The sequence below is a fragment of the Geotrypetes seraphini genome, chromosome 7 (assembly GCF_902459505.1).
Source record: "Geotrypetes seraphini chromosome 7, aGeoSer1.1, whole genome shotgun sequence".
Lineage (NCBI taxonomy): Eukaryota > Metazoa > Chordata > Amphibia > Gymnophiona > Dermophiidae > Geotrypetes > Geotrypetes seraphini.
In genome coordinates this window covers 112,232,990-112,257,500 of record NC_047090.1, presented here as the reverse complement: position 1 = coordinate 112,257,500, position 24,511 = coordinate 112,232,990, and the positions used below count along the sequence as shown (strand labels likewise).

At 41.2% G+C, this 24,511-nt stretch overlaps 1 protein-coding gene across 6 annotated transcripts in view; it reads right to left on the bottom strand.

Moving 5' to 3' along the window:
* The window catches only part of PSEN1 (presenilin 1), a 99,554-nt gene extending 91,631 nt beyond the window's left edge, over nucleotides 1-7,923 (bottom strand). For 2 of the 6 annotated variants that reach the window (XM_033953110.1, XM_033953105.1), the window contains exon 1: nucleotides 3,772-3,881. The gene's annotated coding sequence lies outside the window, so the exon portion shown is untranslated. Of the gene's footprint in view, nucleotides 1-3,771; nucleotides 3,882-7,105; nucleotides 7,311-7,339; nucleotides 7,482-7,847 lie in introns of those variants that run through there. The other 4 variants (XM_033953104.1, XM_033953109.1, XM_033953106.1 and 1 more) reach the window with 4 other exon arrangements.
* Between the last annotated feature and the right edge of the window lie 16,588 nt (nucleotides 7,924-24,511).

The window sequence follows — 24,511 nt, the reverse complement described above, 5'->3', positions numbered from 1 at the left end:
AGGATTGAAGGTTCAATATACATGTTCGCCGAGAGGTTGGTGAGGTTCCGGTCGGTCTCGAAGAGGACAAAGATGTCGTCTGCGTAAGTGTAGACCTCTGTTTACAATGTATTCCTTAACAGCTTCCTCTTTAATTACTGTTCCATTTCTAATTTCTCAACAATACTCCTACACTTAAAGGCTGTTCCTGTCATTACTAACCACACCTTCCTCCAAGAGATGAGAGACCTTGCTGATCTAACAATGACAAAAATCATTCCAGAATCAATCCACCAATTTCCATTCTTCTAATTTACTTTTCCCTTCTAAAGTACAGTAAAACCTTGGTTTGCAAGCATACTTCGTTCCGGAAGCATGCTTGTAATCCAAAGCACTCGTATATCAAAGCGAATTTCCCAATAAGAAGTAATGGAAACTCAAACAATTCGTTCCACAACCCAAAAACTTTAATACATACGTACTTGTATTGCAAGACCTCACTCATTTAGAATAGTCACTACACTCCCGCAGCGTCAGAAAGAGAAGAACCATCGGCTCAGTTGTGATGATGCAACTCGTGTATACTGTATGTACTTGTATTGCAAGACTTTGCTTGTTTAGAACAGTCACGACACTCTTGCAGCGTCAGAGAGAGAAGAACCATTGGCTTAGTTGTGATGTGTGTATTCTGTAAGTACCCGTATTGCAAGACCTTGCTTATATATCAAGTTAAAATTTAATAAAATGTTTTGCTTGTCTTGCAAAACACTTGCAAACCAAGTTACTTGCAATCCAAGGTTTTACTGCAATTGAATGGGTTATTTTCTCTCAGTTGCTCAATTGTGTGTCCAAACCAAATGCCCTACAGCCACGACAGCACAGGTTTCATCAAGGACACAGCATTAAGACGGGTGTTCTGTTCCATCCTTAATGATATAATATTGACCTAGATGCCAGAAAGTACTTAGTTTTGAATTCACTAGACTTATCAGCTGTTTTTGAACATGATGCTCACAATCAGCTGTTAACCAGACTGTTAATCGACCCCTTCAAGGACAGGCATCATTCGCATTTTATTTTTTATCAATTGGCTCTCTGTTCTTCCACAATGTACAGACTTAGAGTTATTGAGAGGCGACGTCCCCAAGAGTGTATTTAGGTTGACGGAGGAAAATATATATGGGTTGCAAGTTCAAATCACCCCCCTACTTTTTCATTAAAGAGATAGTAGTAAGTTATTTTCCCTTACCATCCCTTGGGGAGTTCTTCAAGGTCCAATCCTGGCATCCTTTTAATATTTTCTTTAGCCCATTGGCTCCTGTAGCACAGAACCACCGAGTACTACTATGCTTATGATATCTGGTTGTTACATCACATGGATTTGATGGCAATTGATCTTTCTCCGCTGAACTGTTATACTGATGCTGTCACTAAGTGGTGATTACTCACAATAAAACTAGATCTAAGTCTTTAGTTTACCAATAATGTTAATGCTCCAAATTTGTTTCCCATCCTGCTAGATGCTAAGATACATTACACTTTTCTTATTCTTGGTGTTCTCTTGGATAATAAACTATCCTTTGATCACCAAGTTTATCATATTGTAAAATCCTGTTTTCTCTTTTGTGTGTCTTTTTAGCACAAATATGGCCAAAGTCTGCAAAAATGTCAAAGCACTTGCTTTCTAAGCTTGTCAGCACTTAGCCTTGCTGTGGCACAACCCCAATTTGCATGCCCACAGAAAGTGCACAACCCCAGGATGGTACAGGACAATGACAACCTATGGAGCACCTGCCCAGGTTGTGACCCCAAACATGAGTTTTGCAACTCCATTCCTGTTTCGCCGGACACACCGAGCACAGGAGATGTTATTATTCCCCTGAAAAAGCTGGGGTGCCTGGCGAAATAAGAATTCTTGTCAGGTTCTTCTTTGTGGATTTGCTTCTGGCTGATTAAAGGAAGTCAGAGTGCAGCGTTTGTGGACTGCTGTGAAGATTATCGGTGGAGCCGTCCACATAAATTTTGCCTCACTGTGTTTGTATGCTGTGGTTTGTGAGTTGCCCTTATACATTGCAAGATGGACTGAACTGTGAAGGTGGAGATTTTTTTAATGCCAATGACTTGATGTGAGCAATATCTTAAATATTTGCTGGCATTACTGCTGGTTCTACTGCTACTATTCTTTAAGGTGTTGCAGTGTATTTTTGGGTTTTTCACTCTGCTAGCTGTATTTCAACAGTTGGTTTCATATAACTCATGCCACTCACTTCCTACTATGTAGGAAAATCTTTTAAAATTTTTTGCAGCAGTTCAGTTTGAGTTTACACTGCATTTGGCTTTACTGGTACTGATTATTTGGAATAATTTACAGGTGTGACCTAAGATTTGAGTCAAATTACAATAAGTTTAAGTCGGGCCTTAAAACTTAATTCTTTGAGAAAGCCTACTAGGATTCAAGCTAATGTAGTATTGATAGTATAAGGAGTGGCCTAAAGACACCAGACTCTTCCTGTTCTAGTTTCCCCTGAACCTGGTTCTTACCCTTTTCTAACTCTGTTATGCATCATACCTAATAGAAACATAGAAACATGACAGCAGATAAAAGGCCAAATGGCCCATCCAGTCTGTCCATCTACAGCAGTGGTCTCAAACTCGTGGCCCAGGGACCACATGCGGCCCGCCAGGTACTATTTTGAGGCTCTCGGTATGTTTATCATAATCACAAAAGTAAAATAAAACAGTTTCTTGATCATATGTCTCTTTAGCTATAAATGACAATATTATTATTAAGACAGCCAAAAGGAAAGATTTATAAACTCTAAAGCAGGGGTATCCAACCTGCGGCCCGAGGGCGATGCAGTGTTTTCCTCTGCTGCCCCTGGGTGTTTACCGTCTTGCCGGCTCCCTCCTCTGTCTTACTGCAGTGTTTGTGCATTTGTGCAGCCCCAGAAACAATTTTTTCAGCCAATGCAGCCCAGGGAGGCCAAAAGGTTGGACACCCCTGCTTTAAAGAGTTTTACCTCATGCAAAATTATCATTTCTTTAATAAGACATTAACTATTTTTTCTGTGCCCCTTCCAAGTACCTACACATCCAAAATGGGGCCCTGCAAAGGGTTTGAGTTTTAGACCACTGATCTACAGCATCCACTATCTCCTCCTCTGCTTAAGAGATCCCACATGCTTGTCCCATGCTATCTTAAATTTAGATACAGTCTTCATCTCCACCAACTCTATCAGGAGACTATTCCTCACATCTACTACCCTTTCTGTGAAAAATCATTTCCTTAGATTACTCCTAATCCTTAGATTACTCCTGAGCCTATCACCCAAGCTCCTTGTTCTCCCTTTCCTATCGACCCCTTCAAGGACAGGCATCATTCACATTTTATTTTTTATCAATTGGCTCTCTGTTCTTCCACAATGTACAGACTTAGAGTTATTGAGAGGCGACGTCCCCAAGAGTGTATTTAGGTTGACGGAGGAAAATATATATGGGTTGCAAGTTCAAATCACCCCCCTACTTTTTCATTTAAACACACCTACAGATATAGCAAAATTGAATCTCTATGGTGATTAATCACAAGTTTCATAGCTAACAGAAACTTGTATGTTAAGTTTGAAAACTGGTGGAAAGTCTGAAGCTAAATATATATATATATATATATATATATATATATATATATATATACACACACACATATATCTGCAGATTTTGTCCCAACAGGAACACTTAATGGGCAAAATGTTCTTTCCAATATAATTAAATAAAAAATTGTGGTACTAAACCTACCAAATGTTAAGTATTACTGTAAGATTTTTGACAGTGTCACTACTGCAACAATTTTGAAGCTATTCATGAAACTGCAAAACAGTCTCCTGAAGACTTCTCAGCCCAGTCCTCTAGAAACACAAAGACAGTCAGGTATATAGAAATTCACCATAAAATGTATACAGCAGAGGCAATAAATATTTTGTAACCTGTTTCCTGTGCTCATACTAAGGACAGATAAGAAGCCTAGTAAATTGAGAACCACTGCTCTAACAGACAGCATAGAGAATGCAGAAAAAAATTTAAATGAAATCACACAAAATGTATGCTGCTTTTAAGTTAAAATATTGGCAGTGAACAAAGGCAATTCAAGGTCCAAGCTATCTTCCCCAGATATGTTGGCACACTGGTACAGATGCCTGTGACCCTACACAACCTTATAGTTTTGCATTATTAGTTTGTAATTCTTTTTTTTTTTAAACTATTTTATATTCTGTACATCACTTAGAAGTACGATAAGCAGTATAACAAATTTTAAATAAACTATAAACTTCAAAGAAACACCTCCAGCTACACTTAGGGCCATTTCAAGGCCAGCTGATGCACTAAGCACAGCCCAACAATAGACCTTTCCATTGCTTAACTGACAAGACATTAAGACTCAATACATGCTAAAAATTGCATTGCTGTATGAAACAAAACATCGTTTGTATTTATAATTATTAGAAAAACATTGAAATTCATGTTCGATAATGAGGGTGGCAGACGGCAGTGCCGGAATTAAGGGCACAATAGCTATGGGGGGGGAAAAATTCAGTTGCTCCACTTCCCTTGGTGCCCTAGGCAGTGGGGTACCAAGGGGGAGCGGACCGCTCCGGGTGCACGCCCCAAGGGGGTGCACAGCTGGCCACCCACTGGGAAATAGGCTGCCACCAGGGAAAGGCTGCCACTGCCGCCATCGGGAACAGGCCGGCGCCAAGTTCTCCCTCCTTGCTTCTCTTCCCCACGGGCTGACCAACTCTCGCCACCCAACATCAATTCTGATGTCGGAGAGGATGTTCTGGGCCAGCCAATCGCTGCCTGGCTGGCCCGGAACGTCCTCTCCAACATTAGAATTGATGTCAGGCAGGGAAAGTTGGTCGGCCCGCCAGGGAAGAGAAGCAGGGTGAACTCGGTACCGGCCTGTTCCCGATGGAGGCAGTGGCAGCCTTTCCCCGGCGGCAGTGGCAGCAGCATGTTTCTCAATGGCGGTGGCATGGGGGAGGGCAGGGAGCCAGAAAGAAAGAAAGGGGGCAGGGTGAAACAAAGAAAGAAAGAAAAAAAAAATGGGGCATGGGGAGAGAGACAGACATAGAGAAAGAAAGAAGGGGGCAGGGTGAAAGAAAGAAAGAAATGGGGCACGGAGAGAGAGAGAGAGAAAGACAAACAGAGAAAGAAAGGGGGCATGGGGAGAGAGAGAGAAAGAAAGAAGGGGCAGGATGAAAGAAAGAAATGGGGCACGGAGACACAGACATAGAGAAAGAAAGGGAGCATGGAGAGAGAAAGAAAGAAGGGGCAGAGTGAAAGAAAGAAAGAAATGGGGCACAGAGAGAGAGACAAACATACAGAACGAAAATGGGCATGGAGAGAGAAAGAAAGAAGGGGGGCAGGATGAAACAAAGAAAAAGTTGGGGGAGGGAATGAGGTCTGGAGGAGAGGAAGCATACAGGAGGCTGAAAGAAGGGAAGAAATATTTGATGCACAGTCAGAAGAATAAAGTGCAACCAGAGACTGATGAAATTACCAAAGGTAGGAAAAATGATTTTATTTTCAATTTCGTGACCAAAATGTGTCCATTTTGAGAATTTATATATGCTGTCTATATTTTGCACTATGGCCCCCTTTTACTAAACCACAATAGCGTTTTTTAGCGCAGGGAGCCTATGAGCGTCGAGAGCAGCATGGGGCATTCAGCGCAGCTCCCTGGCTAAAAAACACTATCGCGGTTTAGTAAAAAGGGAGGGGGTATATTTGTCTATTTTTGTATAGTTGTTACTGAGGTGACATTGCATAAAGTCATCTGCCTTGATCTCTTTGAAAACCTGTGGAATGTAAATGATAATTAACATTTTCTCTGCGTACACTGTGCTTTGTGTTTTTAAAATTTTATTGTTGGTAGATCATTTTGACTTGGCATCGAAGGTAAGGGGGAGGGGAGCTGCTGAAAGACATCTAGTAATCCTTGCAGGCTTGACTGTGCAGGGAATTATTTTTGTAAAATCATGTTTTGTTATGTGACTGGCATTATTTAGACTTTAATTTCTATGAATGAATAGAATGAAAATGATATAAAATTACTTCCTTGTTTTTATGTGCGTGCGCTGAAGGAAAGTGGAGAGAGAGTGGGCCGAGGACACTGAAGGGAAATAGGGAAGAGAGAGTGGGGAGAAAACGCTGATTTATAAATTGACAATTGTACAGAATATTGTTTCTTTTTATACTTTAATATAATAAGTTCAATATAAAACAATTCAAGGCTTGTGTGGATGGAATCAGGTGGTTTGTGGGGGATGGGGACCGAGCTTATGGGGATTAGTCCAATAAAATTGTATTTTCTTATTTCTCATTTGTTTTATTTTTATTTGTTAATTTGTAAAGTGGTGATTGTTATATATCAGTTTTTTCAAATTTACATCTACTGTCTTTATATTTTGCACAGTATTAGAGGACATGTATTACTGTTGTTGTGGTGTTGCATTGTATGCAGAATCTGGTTTCTTGGTAGTTCAGTTTAACTTTTGTCTACATATTTCTATTTTTAGTTTGTGATTATTCCATATTGGGCAAGGGTATATCTGTCTGTGTGTATGAAAGGGGCATGGCTTTCTGATAGCATCGCCTGTACAGGATCAATTGACTGTGCAGGATCTGGCTTGTTTAGTTTTACAATGTTTGTGTTGGTGTTCTAGTGCTCACTGCAGTATTTAAGATGCTGCCTTTTCCTAGGTACACTCTTGTGCGATATTCGGAGTTACTAAAAATCATATTTTTCATATAGGGTGTCACATATGCTGGGTACGCCACTGGCCCCTAGGCTTAATGGTTAAAATATAGGTCTGGTTGGCTCTCATATATTTGGCTTCTTAAAAAGCTACAGTATACATCTTCAGTACACACGTCCAAATCTGTCAGATTACAAGGTAGAAATAATAACTAGTACACTAACTAGTACACAATAACTAGTAGTAGTATGGGGGTATTTCTCTCCTTCCGTCCTCAAAGGAGTCACCCATCTCCGCAGGCTCTTCTTCAACGTGCTACCCTATCTCACTCAAACTCTTCCACAGCCAACCCTTTCCTCTTTCAGCATATATACCGTAGCATCTTCCCTGTTTCCCAAGTGCGCAAGAACCAGAAATAAAAGCCTTGTAAAACCATCAATAAGAAAACAAAAACCTCAATCAAACAGAAGCAGGCGCTAAGCTCTGTACGTTTGCCTCAGCAGCCCTGAAACAAATCAGCCCAGAGCGGGAAACGTGATCAGCCCTCAGGCCCACCATCCAACCTCTTCGGCAAGGTAGTAAACAACGCAAAAGGCAAACTCGCATACCTAAACCACTGCGGTCCAGCCCGGCAGCCCCAAACCAGGAAGTAACTCTCTGCGCACAAACCGATAAAAAGCGTTGGGCGAGGTACGGTGCCCCATGCAGTCCAAACATAAAAGCAAAGTTGGAAGACCAAGAGCTTTATGATGTCTTCAGGTTTCTTTCATTAGGAGATGCTCTTTCTTGGCTTCTGTATTTAATTTAACATGTAGAAAATAAAGACTAAATCATGCAATAAAACTGCAAAAATGGCAGAGTTTAATTCATAAATCTGTAATATAGATTACAGATTTATTCAATTTGATATATACCACAAATTTACAATGCAATCTAAGGAGTTTACAATGTTAAATAAAATCAACATAAGATAGCAAAGTCCCTACTAACAGGCCACCCAAATACACAAAACCCCAACATATATATATATTTAAAAAAAAGACTCTAAACAACCAATTCCAAGAATGAACCTGGAAAGGTTTCTTGACTAATTTTAGGAGTTATACTTAGGGTTACCAGATATCCTCTTTTAAATAAGAGTTCACGTATCCTTTCCCCATTCTGCCCCGAGCCTATTGTAAAATCCAGACCCATGGCCCCACCCCCAGGCCCACCCAGTTATACCCAGCCCCGTTCCTTCCTAGCCATACCCCCTCAACCTGTTCTGCTCAGAGCTCTGTCACACATGTGCAGGTGTGATACAATGCCCTCCCAAAGTGGTCCTGAGCTGGAAACTTTTCAAAACTGGATAAAGTGCCAGGTTTTGAAAAACCATCCGGATGCCCAGACATGTAGGGTTACCATATGGCTCCAGAAAAAAAGAAGACGGATCGAGACATCTGGGTTTTACTTCCATTGAAAGCAATGGAAGTAAAGACTGAAATATCTAGGTTTTACTTCCATTGCTTTCAATAGACGTAAAACACGGATGTCTCAATCTGTCCTTTTTCTGGAGCCATATGGTAACCCTACGGACATGCTTCCTCCTCAAATCTATCTACTTTTCCATATCTTCCCTTCCCATCTCTTCATGTGCACTATCTCTTCCCTCTCTCTGCACTTCCCCACCATACATGTGTGCCATCTCCTTCCTCTTTCTTCTCCCCTATTCCTATCTATACATAAACACCATTTCTTCCATCTCTCTTCCCTAACCACCCCTCCCATGCACAATGTCCTCCCTCTCTCTCCCCTTCCCCTCCATCCCTGTGTACAATCTCCTCCCTCTCCTATGGTCTGACATCTGTCTTCCCCCTTTCCCATCCTATGGTCTTTATCCTCTCTCACAGTCTGGCATCTCTCTCCCCTCCTTCCTTTCCCTCCTCCCACCTTCGTGGTCTGGCATCTCTCTGTCTTTCAAGTCTCCTCCCCCTGCCTTAGTCTGGAATCCCTCCCTCCTCCTTCCTTTCCCTGGTCTGACATCTCTCTCTTCTTACCCCCCTTCCCCAATCCAGTCGTCTAACATCTCTCCCCCTCCTTTCCCCCATCCTGTAGTGTGGCATCTCTAGCAAAGAGCTTTCAATACCACAATTTGTTTGGGGGTGATCAGCAGAGATGAAGGACAATGAGTGAGGGATTTTTTTTACACAGGGCATTTGGGCTATAAATTTGGCATGTAGTCGAGGGGCTGAGGCCCAAGATAAAACTGCTGGCTACTCTTACTGACATGTAATGAGTTAATGCACATTTAAAAATGTATACTTTACTTATTTTAAACTCAATTATTACAAGCATATACCATGACTAAACCAACCACATACACAACTATAGAAACAATTCACCTTTATTTAAAGATCCCTCAAGAAGCAGCATTTCATAACTGAAACCTGATCAGATATAAGTCTGTTATAAAGACAACCACCTCAACACACATCAAACCCTGTCTGATATTATGACAATCTAAAACTATATTAAAGTTTGATGTCACCTTGGTAAGGCCAACACACAATCTGTCTACTGTAAAACACTTATACATAAATGTATGCAAAATACACTCAGAACCTTATCATACCAGCACGGTATATCTACACTGTGAACCAACAAAAACACATAACAACAAACACACCCTTGGCTGATTCTGAGTAAAGTTGATGTAAATATTTCCCACTGTACCACAGCACTACCTTGTGAAATTGCATTGTTTCTATGGGATACAAGCATAATTTGTAAACAGTCCATATCAAAATGGTTTTCACTGCAGAAGACTGAATTCTGATAAAGATTACAGCAGTAAAAGATTGTTGTGAAAAAGTTCCTACAGAAGGGTTCAAACAAAAACAGTTATGCTAATGTGGGGGATACCTGGGGGGGGGGGGGGGGCGCAGTTCACATGTCATCAAGTGGAGAATTATGTGGGATCCCTCGAAAGAGTACAATTGTGCATGCATTTGGAGGCCAGGCTGTGGGAATTGTTTGCTCAGGAGAAGGGGGTGTCACTCTCGGTGTCTAGCATTCATGCTAGTTTGCAAGAGTTACAACCCGCCAAGGACTACTAAATCATCCAGGGTAAATGGGAGGGGGAATTGCAGATTAATTTGGGACATTGGGATGTAGCCCGTACCTTGAGGGCGACGTCTGGGGTGACCCCGTGTGCTTGGTTGCAAGAAACATATTGTAGGGTGACTTTACGCGCTTATTACACTCGTACACAGTTGTATTACAGTGGAGGTCTCCCTACACCACTCTGTCAAATGTGGAACGGGGACACACACTTTGGGACATGCCTTTTGGTCCTGCCCCATTATTCAGCGCTTCTGGAGGTGTATAATCTCTTATATGTCAGGGTTAATTGGGAGAGCCTTGCGCAGTACTCCGGCCCAATTTGCCTTGGATTTGCCAGAGGCTTATGGCCATTTGCCTAGGGGGCATCGGGCTTTGTGTAGGAAGATGAGTTTATTGGCCAGGAAATAAATTATTCAGTGCTGGACGGTCCCTGACCCTCCAGCATTTTGGCATTGGCGGAACCAGTTGCATCAGTTGGCCATCTGGGAGGCGCGGGATGCCGGAGGAGCTAGGAAACAAAAGATGTTGTTCTTGAATATCTGGGAGACATATCTGCAATCTTTGCATCCAAAGGGTCGCAGTGCAGTTTTAAGATGGGTGTCCTAATCTGGGCGCACTATATATAGGGCTGGGAGAGCAATGGTGAGTACTGGTGGGGCAGGGGTGGAGAGTACCACTTGGGAGGGGGGGTTTGGGGAGGTGGGGGATGTATTGAAGGTTCTGGCACTTAGTCACGGATATAATAAGTGGGGTTAGGTGGGGGGAAGGGTTGGTGAGGCATCTTTGGGGCTCTTAAGAGTCCAGGGCCTCGGAGTGCCTTTCTGCCCCCTTAGTCTCCCTTGCGCTATGTAGAGTGGGAAGGGGTGGGAGTTTAGTTGCTGTTACTCTTCTTCTGTACATGCTTGTTATATTATTGTATATGATGCATCATTGTTTGTACTGTGCACCTGTGGGGTGCACTGGCATTGTATTTACTGTTGTTTGCATCAATAAAAATTGTTTGAACCTAAAATAGCTTAGATGTGCTGCTATGCATGACCTGAGCAACAGGCACTGTGGATCGTAAGCCAGGAAGTGAATGACCTTGCTCAATGTGCACACAAGAGCACATTGACATATGTGATCTTGTATTGAGCCAGGAAGACATGCCTCAGACAAAGGCTGAAGGTGTGCCTTTGAAGAAATGGATTGCACTTTGAACATCACTGTATGACTTTTGTGAAAGATACACCATAAATGTTGTTGATGTGCTTTTATTCAGTTCATACTTCATTTTCACAAGGTAGTGCTGTGGTACAGTGAGAAATATTTACATGAACTTTCAAGATATGACACACTAAAGTTCATAAGAATCAGCTGACTTCTGTGAAAGATACGATAAAAAAAAAAACCCAGGGTGTGTTGTTTCTTAGCTCACTGTGTGTGTATGTGTGTGTGTGTATATACATATCCTCTTGATTCAACAAGCAGTAATTTCTCTATAAAACATATCCTCTTGATTCAACAAGCAGTAATTTCTCTATAAAACATATCAAACATGTTTCAAGTTTTATTAAAATTTTGATGTTATCGCAATATCATTAATTCAACACTTATCCAGTCCCTATGCTGTTTCTCAAAAACTCACACCTTTTGGCCTCTGTGTTCTTCAAGCAAAGCACATTAAAAAATATGAGGTCATTTCCAAAAGGTTAAGAAAATAATAGGAGATACTCTCGAGGACCGGAGTTCCCTACCTCTGGCCTAGGATGTCGCCAAAATAGCCAAATTAATGCCAGGTTGACTGTCCAGTTGTCCCATCTGATGAAATTTTAAAGGGATATGTTGTTGAGCTGAGAGACTGAACATTTCAGAAAGGGCTTCCTGACAAGTTTTAGTCAAATGACAAGCTGGTAATGAGCTGACATAATGGCGTATTTGATAATATGCAAAAATGTCCATCTCCAGGAGGCCATAAGTCCATTGTAAATTTGTGAAAGAGGCCAACTGTCTCGATTCTGTAAACAGGTGAAAAAGATAACATAATCCCCTTTGGGCCCATCTGTGAAAGGATGAGGCCTGTAGCCCCAGTAGAAAGTTACAGTTCCTTTGAATCAGGAGAAAAGCAAGACATCTGAGGACAAGTTAAGACACTTACAAACTCAGAGCCATGTCCGCCACGCAGGAGCAAATAGGGGATACATGGCCACCACAGGTCAGAGGGCAGGAGCCGATACATGCAACTGATATAAGGAAACTGATATAAGGAGAAAGTACAGATAACTCCAACCTAATCAGAAAAATTTGAAGTACCTCTATACCAATCATTAATGTGTTTCATCTGGCAGGCCATCGCATACCAACGAATATTAAGCAATCTATATCCACCCTGCTCTCTTGGCAAACAAGCTCTAACATATATCATACCCACCCCATTAAATAATTGGAACCCTCTTGTAAGCTGTAGAGAATGGGAATGTGAAAGCAAAACTGGCAGAACATGAAATCTGTAGAGCCATTTGGGAAGCGCATCATATTATACAGGGCCACCCAACCCACTGTAGTTAAAGGAAATGAGGACCAAATTTTGAGAGTTGGTAAAGTATCCGCCAATAAAGGGTCCAGGTTAGAAGCATAAAGCTTAGTAAGATCCCAGGGCAACCAAACCCCCAGATATTTAATAGCATCTGGGGCCCATGAAAAGAGGAAGCCACCCTCCCAATTATCCTGTAATGTAGACGGGATACCCATGACTTTGGATTTATGGCAATTCAAAGAGAACCTGGAATAAAATCAGAATTCCTCAAGAGCTTGTAACAGTTTTGTTATCGATTTAATGGTTGTGTAAATGTAAATAACAAATCGTCAGAAAACGCTAAAGCCTTTATAGTGTGCTCAGATAATGGAATACTTGCAACATCCGTATCCGTTAAAAGCATTCTTAAGGCTCCAGATATAGGAGAAATAAGAGCAGGGACAGAGGACACCCCTACCTAGTGCCCCTCCCTATTCAAAAGAGGCCTTGATCCGATCATTAACAGGTGTACTACCGGTTCCTTGTACAAGGTCCGCCATGCTCTGGCATACCAGCTGTCCACCTCAAAATAATCCAACACCCCAAATAGATAGTTCCAATCAACTTGATCAAAAGCTCAGGCCACATCTAGACTGACTAACAACATAGGTATATCATGATGGGAAGCATGCACCATAGCCAATATCACCATGTGGACATTCTGCACCGACTGCCTGTCTCTCACAAATCCCACCTGTTCAGGACCTATTAGTCGAGAAAGGAGATTGGAAAGCCGGTCCGCTAAAAGCTAATATTTTAACGACTACATCAAGGAGTGAGATAGGGCAGTATGACTCAAGAGAGAAGGCCTCCTTCCAAGTTTTCAATATTAAGGTGATCAGGGCCTCCTTAGCTCCCTGGGGCAGGCTGACAGTACACTTTTTAAACTGTCTGTACCAGGCTCCATGGATAATGTCACCCACTTGTGAGAATATGCTGCCTGCTTGTCCTAGGATAATGCCTGAGCCCCCACAAATGAAAATACAGGCTGGCTAAACAGGTTCCCTAAAAGGGTAGCCCAGTTAGCTGCAGACTTCTGCTCAGAGGGTCTGAATCTTCTCCCAGGCAGAGCTGCCCTAAGGTAATTGGGGTCTTTCTTGAGCATCAAAAGCCTCCATATTTGGATAAAAACCTAAAATTAACATACTCTGAGTAGAAGGAAACTCTCAACACATAGAAGGAAAAACTGAAGGGATGCAGTACAACTCACAGAGGAAGTGGAGCTGAAAAAATGTAAATGACATTCTTTTGCAAAGACTTGCGGTTTGAGTAAAGTAACCCATTTGACAGGACTCGTATGCCCTGTGTACCAGAAAATCAGTTCCATCAAATATGCAGATCAATTTTAATAATTGAACAATTAAAGTAATTTTCAAGGTCTCTATAAGGACACCAGTTTTGATTTTATAGATTTTGGAGGTGTGTGGTAAAGTCTGTTATTTGCATAGCCTAACTGACCAGATCCTGAGGCAACTATTGGACTAAAACACTTCATGGTCCTAAAATGAAAAGAGCACAGCAGTGGAGGGAGTCCAAGTTCACAGTACAGACAAAAAAAAGTAATGACTGTCAAGTCAGGATTGTCACGAGTCCTTTATTAACAAACCTGACAAGGGCTGTGTTTCTTTTTTTAAGTTCAATCTGTTTTTATTGAATTTTGGAAACAGTACAAAACATAAAACTGATAACAACAAATCATGTATTGCAGAATAAAACATTCAACTTGGTGCAGGTCGTGCAGGTAGAAATAAATAAAGGGTCACTTAATATCCTGAGACATACTAATTATAGTGAAACATATTCTTACTATGACATTAAGAAAATATTCTAATATCCGCTGAGATACATATATATATTGATCTATGGTGATGTACAGTATATCAATACAGGAGACCACACTTTGTGATAGGTGGGACAAGAGTTAGTCTGCTGTGTTTCTGTACAAAGTGCCTGCATCAGGAATCAACAAAATTGATTCAATCTTGTACAACCTCACAAAAATAATCATTGCGCCAAATAAACTTAGCCTGCTTCAGACCCCTTTCGACCAGAGCAAATCCCAAGCCCCTTTTATTTTCCAGCACACTTGGACTTGCTTGTTTCTGTTTCACAACGTAGGAGGAATTTTGTTGACCTTTGCTGCAGGCACTTTGCACCAAAACATAGCCATGCCTGGTTTGTTAATAAAGAAGTCTTGACGATCCCCAACTTGATGGCCCTTTGTGCTTTTCTTTGTCGCAAAACAAAAGGTGAAATATAAATATCCCTGACATCACACTTTGAACTTTTTATGGTTGTTTTTTTTTTTTTCCATTTGGTATACCACTCTATCTTGGAGAAATTCAGGATTGTGTACAATTTTTTTATATCACGTACTCTTATTTTCCCTCTGTTCTTGCAGGTTCACAATCTTACAGTACCTGGAGCAATGCAGAGTTAGGCGACTTGCTCAGGGTCACAAGTGGCACTGGGATCAAACCTGCAGCCTCAGGGTACTGGAGTAGCAGCTCTAACCACTAGCCCACTCCACTACTTTGTGTAGATACAGGCTTTTTTAATAGGGTACTGAGCATTGGAACTTTTACCATTGCTTGATAAAAATGGCTCATGGACCCTAAGTATTAATAAGAGAGCTCAGGCTCTGCAGACTCCATGCTGTCTTTTCATAGCTGGTCACAGGGGGCATGGCATGGTCCCTCAGTGATCAACCCACTCCTGAAGAATGGCCTGGTATCTTGAGTACCAGCACCTTTTTTTGCTAGAAAAAAATGCAGTGTAGATAAATGGTAAAGCACAAGTTTAGCATATTAGTAAATAAAGCGAGCTGCTTGAGTTTAGCGAGTTTTTGTGTTTTTTTTTTTTTACACTGGAGTAAATCTTGTTTTCCTCAACTTCGCTAAATCCCTAATTTAGCTTTTTTTTTGGCCTATTTAGGGGCCCCTTTTACTAAAGCATAGTATGTGCTAACTGCTAAGTAGCCCCTAAATATAGGGCCCCTTTTACAAAGCTATGGTAGTGATGCTGCCACGGTAAATGCACCAAAGCCTATTTAATTCAGCAGCAGCATCTCTACCACAGCTTTGTAAAAGGGGACCCTAGTGAAGTATTTTTATGTGGGTTTTTTTTTAATGACAATATTAAACATTTCCCTTTTAGCCTTGTAGGACCATCCAGAGCGGCTTACAATAAATTTAAAAGTCATTAATACCATACGTTATATTGCAATGATATGGATATATAAAATGTGTCAAATATAGATGTCCTATATTTAAAAAGTGAGACAAAATTTAGATTAGATTGAAATACTGAAAGTACTTTAAAAAGTCTCCAAAATGTGAGTTTTTCAAAATATTTTTTGACATGAACCACCAAATAACCAAAAAGGAATTTTTGTTTTTAATTGAATACCACTTTCAGAAAACAGATTTTACTAATTAACAAGCAGCACACTTTATTTATTTATGTTTATTGGCATTTGATATACTGCCCTATCTTAATGTTCAGGACAGTGTACGATTTTTTTCTATCAGGCATTCTAAGTACTTTATCTGTCCCGGTGGGCTCACAATCTAACTATGGCACCAGGGGCAATGGAGAGTTAAGTGACTTGCCCAGGGTCACATGGAGTGATGCTGGGCTCAAACATACAACTTCAGGGTGCTGAGGCAGTATCTCTAACCAATAGGTCACTATAAAACAAAGCCCCTTAGAACTTTAGAAAACTCCTAAAAATATATCTGTTCCTAAAGTACTTAGGCAACTAACCTCATCCCACAATAACTGTTCCCTAAAGCTGTTAATCACTAGTTAACTTTGTTAAATCCACTCAATTTATAGCATCTTTCTATCAATGTTAACCAGCAGAACATTGTTAAATCCATTCAATCTGTAATATATTTTAATTATTGTAAACTGCATAGAACTTCACGGTCCTGCGGTATATAAACTGTCATATTATTTAATAAATACATTTTATACATGTGGTCAGAATAAAGAAGTGAGAAATTATGTAAAAAAATAAAAGACCACACACAAATCCTTTGTAACTGACAAGAGTCTAGTTTACATCTGCTTTCTAATAGTTACATACGAGATTGACTTCAGAACATTGTAAAAGGATTACTTAGATATCATGGCTCACTAAATATAATGTAACATATAACACATTAAGTATGAAACTGCTGAAAGTATAGAAATCTTATTTTTGAGATGTGATGATCTGACCATTCTAAATTTAAAGTTCCTCATATGCTCACCTTCCTTGTAATGAATAAGAGAATAGTGATGTAGCCATGTTTCATACAACCACTACAGACTAGGGGTTCTTAACCATTGTCCATTAGGACAACACCCAGCCAGTCAGGTTTTCAGGATACCCACTGCACACAAATCTCTCTCATGTGTTTAAGCAGCAAGCCCTGCTTTCTCTGTGGGGAAAAGTGCTGCCCCTGACTCTCCTTCCCCGCAGTGCAGCCCCACTTTAAAACCACAGGCTCACACTGCGAGGAAGAGCAGCAGAGAACAGGAGAGTTGGGGCCGGTTTTCGTGTTCTGTCTGGCTAGGGCAGGGGTAGGCAATTCCGGTCCTAGAGAGCAGGAGCCAGGTCAGGTTTTCAAGATCTCCACAATGAATATGTACGAGACGGATTTGCATGCACTGCCTCCTTGAGATGCAAACTTATCTCATGCATATTTATTGTGGATATCCTGAAAACCTGACCTGGCTCTGGCTCTCGAGGACCAGAACTGCCTACCCCTGGGCTAGGGCATCTGCATGGGTCTGCTCTTTGCTAGCCCAGCCTTGCATCCAAGTTGCCATGCCCTATCTTTTTCCCTTTTGTCCTCCAATCCACGCTGAAAGCCAGCCCTCCGACCTGGGAACTGAGAGCCCCCTCTCCCGGAAACCTTCACGTCCTATACTGACAGCCTTGGTTCTAGCCTCCTCGATCCCTCCTCTCCCTCCCCCGCTTGTGGTGAGAGCCAACGCATGTGCGGACCATCTACAGGAAAATAAGATGGTCCGCGCATGCATTCTGATCACTCTGCAGTGATTCATTCGTTCAGTGACTGTGGGGCATGCCTCCGATTGTTTTAATTTGCATGAGGAAGCTTGCTGAATCGATTGCCCAAAAAGACTCAGCCACGGATCGCCCAGCAAATGTAGGCTTTGTGAATCTAGCCCAATGTATATTAAAGTACAATCTGCAGTTATAGAGGGGTGTTTTACATACTTTTTGCTCCTGTTCCTTTGGGCTACTAGCAGAATCTAAACCACTTATGTTATACTACAGCATCACAAGTCTTCATTTGAAAAAACTTAGGGTATATCTCCTATTATATTCCCCAGTTCATCTAACACAGCAAGTCTTGGCCAGGAGCAGCAGACCAATTTCCTTCAGAACCATGTTAAGCTCTATAGACCAGACAATGGATGTCACCACTAACCGCTGGACATGCCCCCACCCTTCAAACCTGTGAACACTACCTGGATCATTCCAGGCAGAAGTTCACCACCAGGATGCTTGAGGTTCCATTATTAGTGCTCCACAATGATATACATTAAAAAGGTATTAGGGTTAAGTATTAAGAAGGCATTACAAGAGATGAGGAACACAATATTTTACTAGGCAATTTATTAGTAAACCAACCATGTGAACAGTTTTCAACAGTGAAAATTTTATTAGATGACACCGGTTATAGAGCTGTTCATTCCTTTGGTTACAGCACAATTGGCAGATGTATTTTTTTTTTTAGACAATCTGAACTTTTTTTCATTGCCAGCATTCAAATAATCTGTTGCAATTGGAACACCGTTTTAAAGTTAGCTAATTTTGACTAAACTGAGTAATGCTACAGCATATAGAAAATCATATCCAACTTGGATGTAGAAGTTTTGAAAGAACAAGTTCAGCAAATATACAAAAGATCAATGCATCATTTAATAAAGGTTATGTTCTTGTAGTTCTAAAATGTGCAAGTATGTGACCAATGTCAAAGAAATTGAGTCATTTGATATGACTAATTCATCCAAACTCTGATCTCCTGTTTTCAAGGAGGATAAATTACACAGTGCTAAGGTTAACTGCTGGATTTTATACATAACTAAAATCTACTGGATGAGCATCAGCATGGGTTTTAGGCCAGGCAAAAATACCAAAAATATTGATTTTGTCAACATGTGTTGCTTAATGTGGAAATAAGTACATATTATTTCTTGACATATCCATGGCACTTGATACTATAGCCACTCTCTTTCCCTCCGAGAGATTATGATATTAATACCACAGTTTTAGCTCTTTTCTTGACTCAGCTTACTTAGAGTTGGGCAGATCACATCAGAGTGGACAAATGTGGTGTGTCACCAGGTTCTGCTCTGTTGTTACTACTTTTTATTTATCTTCTATTTGTCATTGTTTCAAAACCTGGAGGGTCATATAATGTACACACAGATATTAACAATGGGTGCCAGCTCAGTGGAGATGCTGCTCCTATATATTCAGTACATTCAGTGATTAAATAAAAATAACAGCTTTAAGCTTGAAGAAATTCAAGTTGCTATACATCAGTTACAAACCAAATATAAAAGTGTGCCACTGGAAATTTAACAATTTATTATTGCCACTCACAGTAAAGTAAGTAACTTAGGAGTGTTATTTGATGTTAAGCTATAAGCAAGTTCGTAAGTTAAAAGTGATTGTGCGGTTTACAGAATGCAACTGTTTAAGGACTGAGAAAGATACATGATAAAATCATCTGGAGCAAGTAAGTACATTTGCTGCATAGTTGACTGGTATGGCAAAACTTAAACATTAATACTAGCAACAAACACTGATTTGAAAATGTTTATTATTATTATTTTTTTTAATTCTTAATAGAATGGTACCAGCCTATTTCAGTTCTATGTTAATACCATAAACCCATGAGAATGTTATATTCATCTGATAAGAAATTGTTTTAGGTGCCAGCAGCTGAACTTTTCAATGGCGCTGAACAAAAGATTAGGTTCTCACCTTTGTTAAATCTTCTTTCTTGTAAACCCACATTTTATTCTGGGAGCAATGAGTTATTTCTGTCTACCTGCCAGGACTTTGCCCTTTCATTATTGATATTTATGCTGAAAAATGCAAACCCCGAATTAAAGCTGCCTGTCTGGAGGCAGGAAGCGGTCAACTCGAAAAGGCTATTTGCAAGTCAGTCATTCTGAAAGGTGAAGCCAAAGTAATGGATGGTTATGAAGATGTGATTATCCATACATACAAGAGTGATACACGAATCACATCTGTTGTTGAAAATAAGTCTACAAATAGGTGATTATTCATGTCAGCAATGAACAAAGTAAAAACTGTGTTAGTAACAGGGGACTCAACACATTCGCAGTGGAAGTGCCACCAAAATCCCAGATGATTTGTCAACATGTGATGCCTTTGAATGAGCACCAAGAATGGATCTATAACTAATTCTAGAATTCAGTCCAACGGTCAGCTTGGGGGCCCGTTCCAGCGGGGCACCCGACACTGTCTTCACTCCTCCCCATGCCAGCAGGGGAGAGCCAACGGAGGAGGGCTGCAGTCCGGCCATCGGACCAACGGTCGGCTTGGGGGCCCGTTCCAGCGGGGCACCCGACACTGTCTTCGCTCCTCCCCCATTCCAGCAGGGAAGAGCCGACGGAGGAGGGCTGCAGTCCGGCCATCGGACCAACGGTTGGCTCGGGGGCCCGTTCAAGCTGGACTTCAGTTTTGACTGTTTTGATTTTATTTTCAATTCTTTTTAGTTTATGATATATTTTTTAATCTCACTTATTGTTTTACCACTTATTTTGTTTTATTTTATCATTCAATTTCATTTAAATTTCCCCAGAATTCTATTGCTTCAACGGTTCTCCCTCTGCATCTATTCTTATCTCCCCTCTTTTTTCAACCTTTCAAAGTCCTTTAGATCATTGTAGTCTTATTAGAATGTTTATTTTCTTATTTTTCTCATCTATTCTCTATTTTATTTCTTCATTACTCTACTAATTGTCATTTTTCCAGGTACTTTAGTTAGATTGTGAGCCTTCGGGACAGTAAGGGAATTTCTAAGTACCTATTTTACTTATAATTTTAATGTCTATTTTTAATTTTAATGTATATTTAATTGTCTATTTTTCTGTAAACCGCTTAAAATCCTAACGGAGTTTAGCGGTATATAAGAAATAAATTACATTACAATACATTAGTAGGAAGCCTCAAACTTCAGAGGCTTAAACCCCATTCCCTCTTACCTCATCACTGTCCCTGTGAACATCAGTTAGTCTTAAAGCAGCCAAGAACATCTGTAGAAAATAATAAGAGAAGGGAACAGGGAAACTCCCTGGCAAGTAAGTCAATTCTGCTCATATCAATAAATGCAAAACAGTAACAGTGAAAAACGAGAGTACAGGTCATGAAACATTAGAAACCCGGTCCTTCTCCCTCGAATCACAGGCAGCAAAAGCAGGAAGTTGGACTTCCTGATTCACAAGTGCAAACCACTTTGGGAAGAAAGGAAGGAACAGTGCAAAACATCATACCGGAACCCATGATAAGCAGAAGCTCCAAAACCCTATAGGCTGAGATAATAGCCACTAGGAAGACCGTCTTGATCGTGAGATCCATAAGGGATGACTGCTCCAGAGGCTCATAAGGCGGACAAGCCAGAGAACGGAGAGCCAGGTTAAGATGGATTGATGAAACAGTTAAGAGGTGTTGGGAATATAAGGGATTAGGACACTATTAAAGAATTCTGGGAGGTTAGAATTACGTGTTTTGAATGACAGGAGTAAAGTTTTATATGTTATTCTGTGGGTTATGGGGAACCAATGTGCTTTTATTAGGAGGGATGTAACATGATCTAATTTTTTAGTGTTTTTGATAAGCTTTATTGCGGTGTTTTGTATGATTTGTAAGCGCCTGATCTCTTTATGAGTGATACCACTGTAAAAGGCGTTACAGTAGTCTACACAGGATAAGCAGCCACTGTGGATTTCTTTTCGCTGTCTAGCAACATAGTAATCACAGCAGAAGAATAGATCTGGCTAGTCAGACATGTGTTCAAGAGCCATGCTGTAAGACCAAAATGGTCTGACAAGATAGCCAGATCCTGCTGGAGCCAAACCAAGTTGGCACACCATGGCCACCTCGGCCAATCAGGGGTGACCAGGATCAATGGACCTTCATGGGCCGCTATCTGTCTCAACAGACGCCCGATCATAGGTCACGGAGGGAAGACATAAGAACTGCTGCTGCTGGGTCGTTCTCTCTACCTTGGAGAGGGTGAACAACCTATCTTTATCTACTAAGTCTATTCCCTTCATTATCTTGAATGTTTTGATCATGTCCCCTCTCAGTCTCCTCTTTTCAAGGGAGAAGAGGCCCAGTTTCTCTAATCTCTCACTATACGGCAACTCCTCCAGCCCCTTAACCATTTTAGTCGCTCTTCTCTGGACCCTTTCAAATAGTACTGTGCCCTTCTTCATGTATGGCGACCAGTGCTGGATGCAGTATTCCAGGTGAGGGTGTACCATGGCCCGGTATAGTAGCAGGATAACCTTCTCCGATCTGTTCGTGATCCCCTTCTTAATCATTCCTAGAATTCTGTTCGCCCTTTTCACTGCCGCTGCCACGCATTGTGCAGATGGCTTCATTGACTTGTTGACCAGTACTCTTTCCTGGGGGGTCTCTCCAAGTACTGTGAAGACGCCTTAAGAAAGAGCCAGGAAGCATACTAATAATCCCAAATCGCAAGTTGTAATCTGTTATATAAGCCCAGACGGTTGGTACGAAAGGAGGACTACACACACAACTCGCTGGTAAAAAGGTTTCACACAAGACACAGGCAGCTCGATGGAGGAACAGATTATGAGTACCCACGGAAGTCAGAAGATGAGCTTTCCAGTCTTCTGCACAGGCTGCAGTATATATGACTACCTCCCCTCAGGGACTACGGCATACATTTGCAGTCGGTGAAGGGAGCTAGAAAGCCTGAAACAGCAAGTCTGGTTGCTGGAAGGAACTGTGAAGGAACTAGAAGAACTCCTGATAAATAAAGAGGGAAAGCGCACACAGGAGAGGTTGCTTGTGGAGTCCAGCACCAGTGAAGTGATTGAGGAACTGGAGAAATACATCGAGGATGCCCACCAGCAGATTGTGGAGATTCCAGGGCTTGAGATCAGCAACCGAACAACCCAGGATGGCAAAATTGAAACGGAAGGAAGGCACCAATCTAATTGATGGAAAGGTAGCAACGGAGGCTGTAAATGATCCACATACTCAGCAGAGATGATTGTCAATCTGGGGTTGCACCACAGAAGGAGGAAGACAGGACTTACACCATGGATACGGACTTAAGACCCCCGAGGAACCTCCAACAAAAGAAGATTGGGATCATAGTTGGAGATTCCATCATAAGAAATGTGGATAGCCACACTGCGGGAGGAAGAGACGATAGACTGGTTACCTGCCTGCCTGGTGCAAGAGTGAAGGATGTGGCTAGCAGGATCACCAGGATCATAGACGACGCAGGAGGAATGGATACCGCCGTGATTATACACGTGGGAACCAACGATGTTAGCGGACGGAGTAAGATCTTTTCACCCACACATAACTTGATAACCTTTATGTTTATAGATGTGACTGAACATCACAAAGTTTAGAAAATTATTACAACTCACAGCACTATGCTTTTAGAACACCTGAAATCTGGTCTCCTGAAGCAGAGATCGAAACGGGGCCACGTTGGGACCCCTCAAACCAAACTCAAAAGCTAAGTGAATATTTATACATCTAATGAATGCATTGATGGCTGTTTTTAGTTAAAAGAAGAGAAGATATCACCCTCAATACATTTGAAGAAATATAAGAATTTTGAAACTCATACAAACTATTCTTAGCATCTTAGAGTGTGATCATGGATTTATGAAGTTGCAATGACTGGAAGGTGAACTCTTTTTCTAGGGAGGTTTAGCAGCCTTCCCTTCATAGTTTCATGTCTCTGAGCATTGTTATATTTAATTGATCATACTCTATAGACTGTTTTTTTATTGAAGTCAAAGATGGAAGGAAGGCAGAAAGTGAAGACGGAGAGAAAAACAGTCAGAAGACAAGAAGGCCATGGAAACATAGTTAAAAGCACAGAAAAATAAAGTCACCAGACAACAAAGTAGGGAAAATGATTTTATTTTCAATATAGTGATTGAAATGTGTCAATTTTGAGAAAGGAAAGATGTTAAACTTTAAGTGGGAGGGCCGCAAAAAAATATAGGGTACTTGGATAGTTAATGTCTTATTAAATAAATGACAATTTTGCATGAGGTAATCCAAAATGTGGCCCTGCAGAGGGTTTGAGTTTGAGACCACTGGCCTAGATACAACTGTGACTGGTTTAGTAACCGACCAAATTTGCTGAACTGATGTCCAAAACAGCTCACCGCATGGTTAACATAAGAATTGCTGCTGCTGGGTCTGCTCAAGAGACGGCCCTTAGGTCAAAGACCAGTGCTCTATTAGAGTCTAGCCTTACTTGCATATGTTCTTTTCCAGTAGGAACTTATCCAGCCTTGTCTTGAATTCCTGAAGGGTGTTTTCCCCTATAACAGCCTCCGGAAGAGCATTACAGGTTTCTACCACTCTCTGGGTGAAGAAAAACTTCTTTACGTTTGTACGGAATCTTTTCCCTTCTAACTTCAGCGAGTGCCCTCTCATTCTCTTCATCCTTGGAGAGGGTGAACAGTCTCTCTTCCTCTACTAAGTCAATTCCCTTCAATATCTTGAATGTTTCGATCATGTCCCCTCTCAGTCTTCTCTTCTCAAGGGAGAAGAGGACCCAGTTTCTCTAGCCTCTCGTTGTACGGCAACTCCCTCAGTTTCTTAACCATTTTTGTTGCTCTCTCTCTGGACCCTTTCCAGTAGTACTATGTCTTTTTTCATGTACGGCGACCATGTGTTGGATGCGGTATTCCAGATGGGGGTGTACCATGGCTCGGTATAAAGGCATGATAACCTTTTCAGATCTGTTCGTGATCCCATTCTTAATCATTCCTAGCACTGTTAGCCCTTTTCACCGCCACTGCGCATTGCGTGGACGGTTTCATTGATTTGTCTACAAGTACT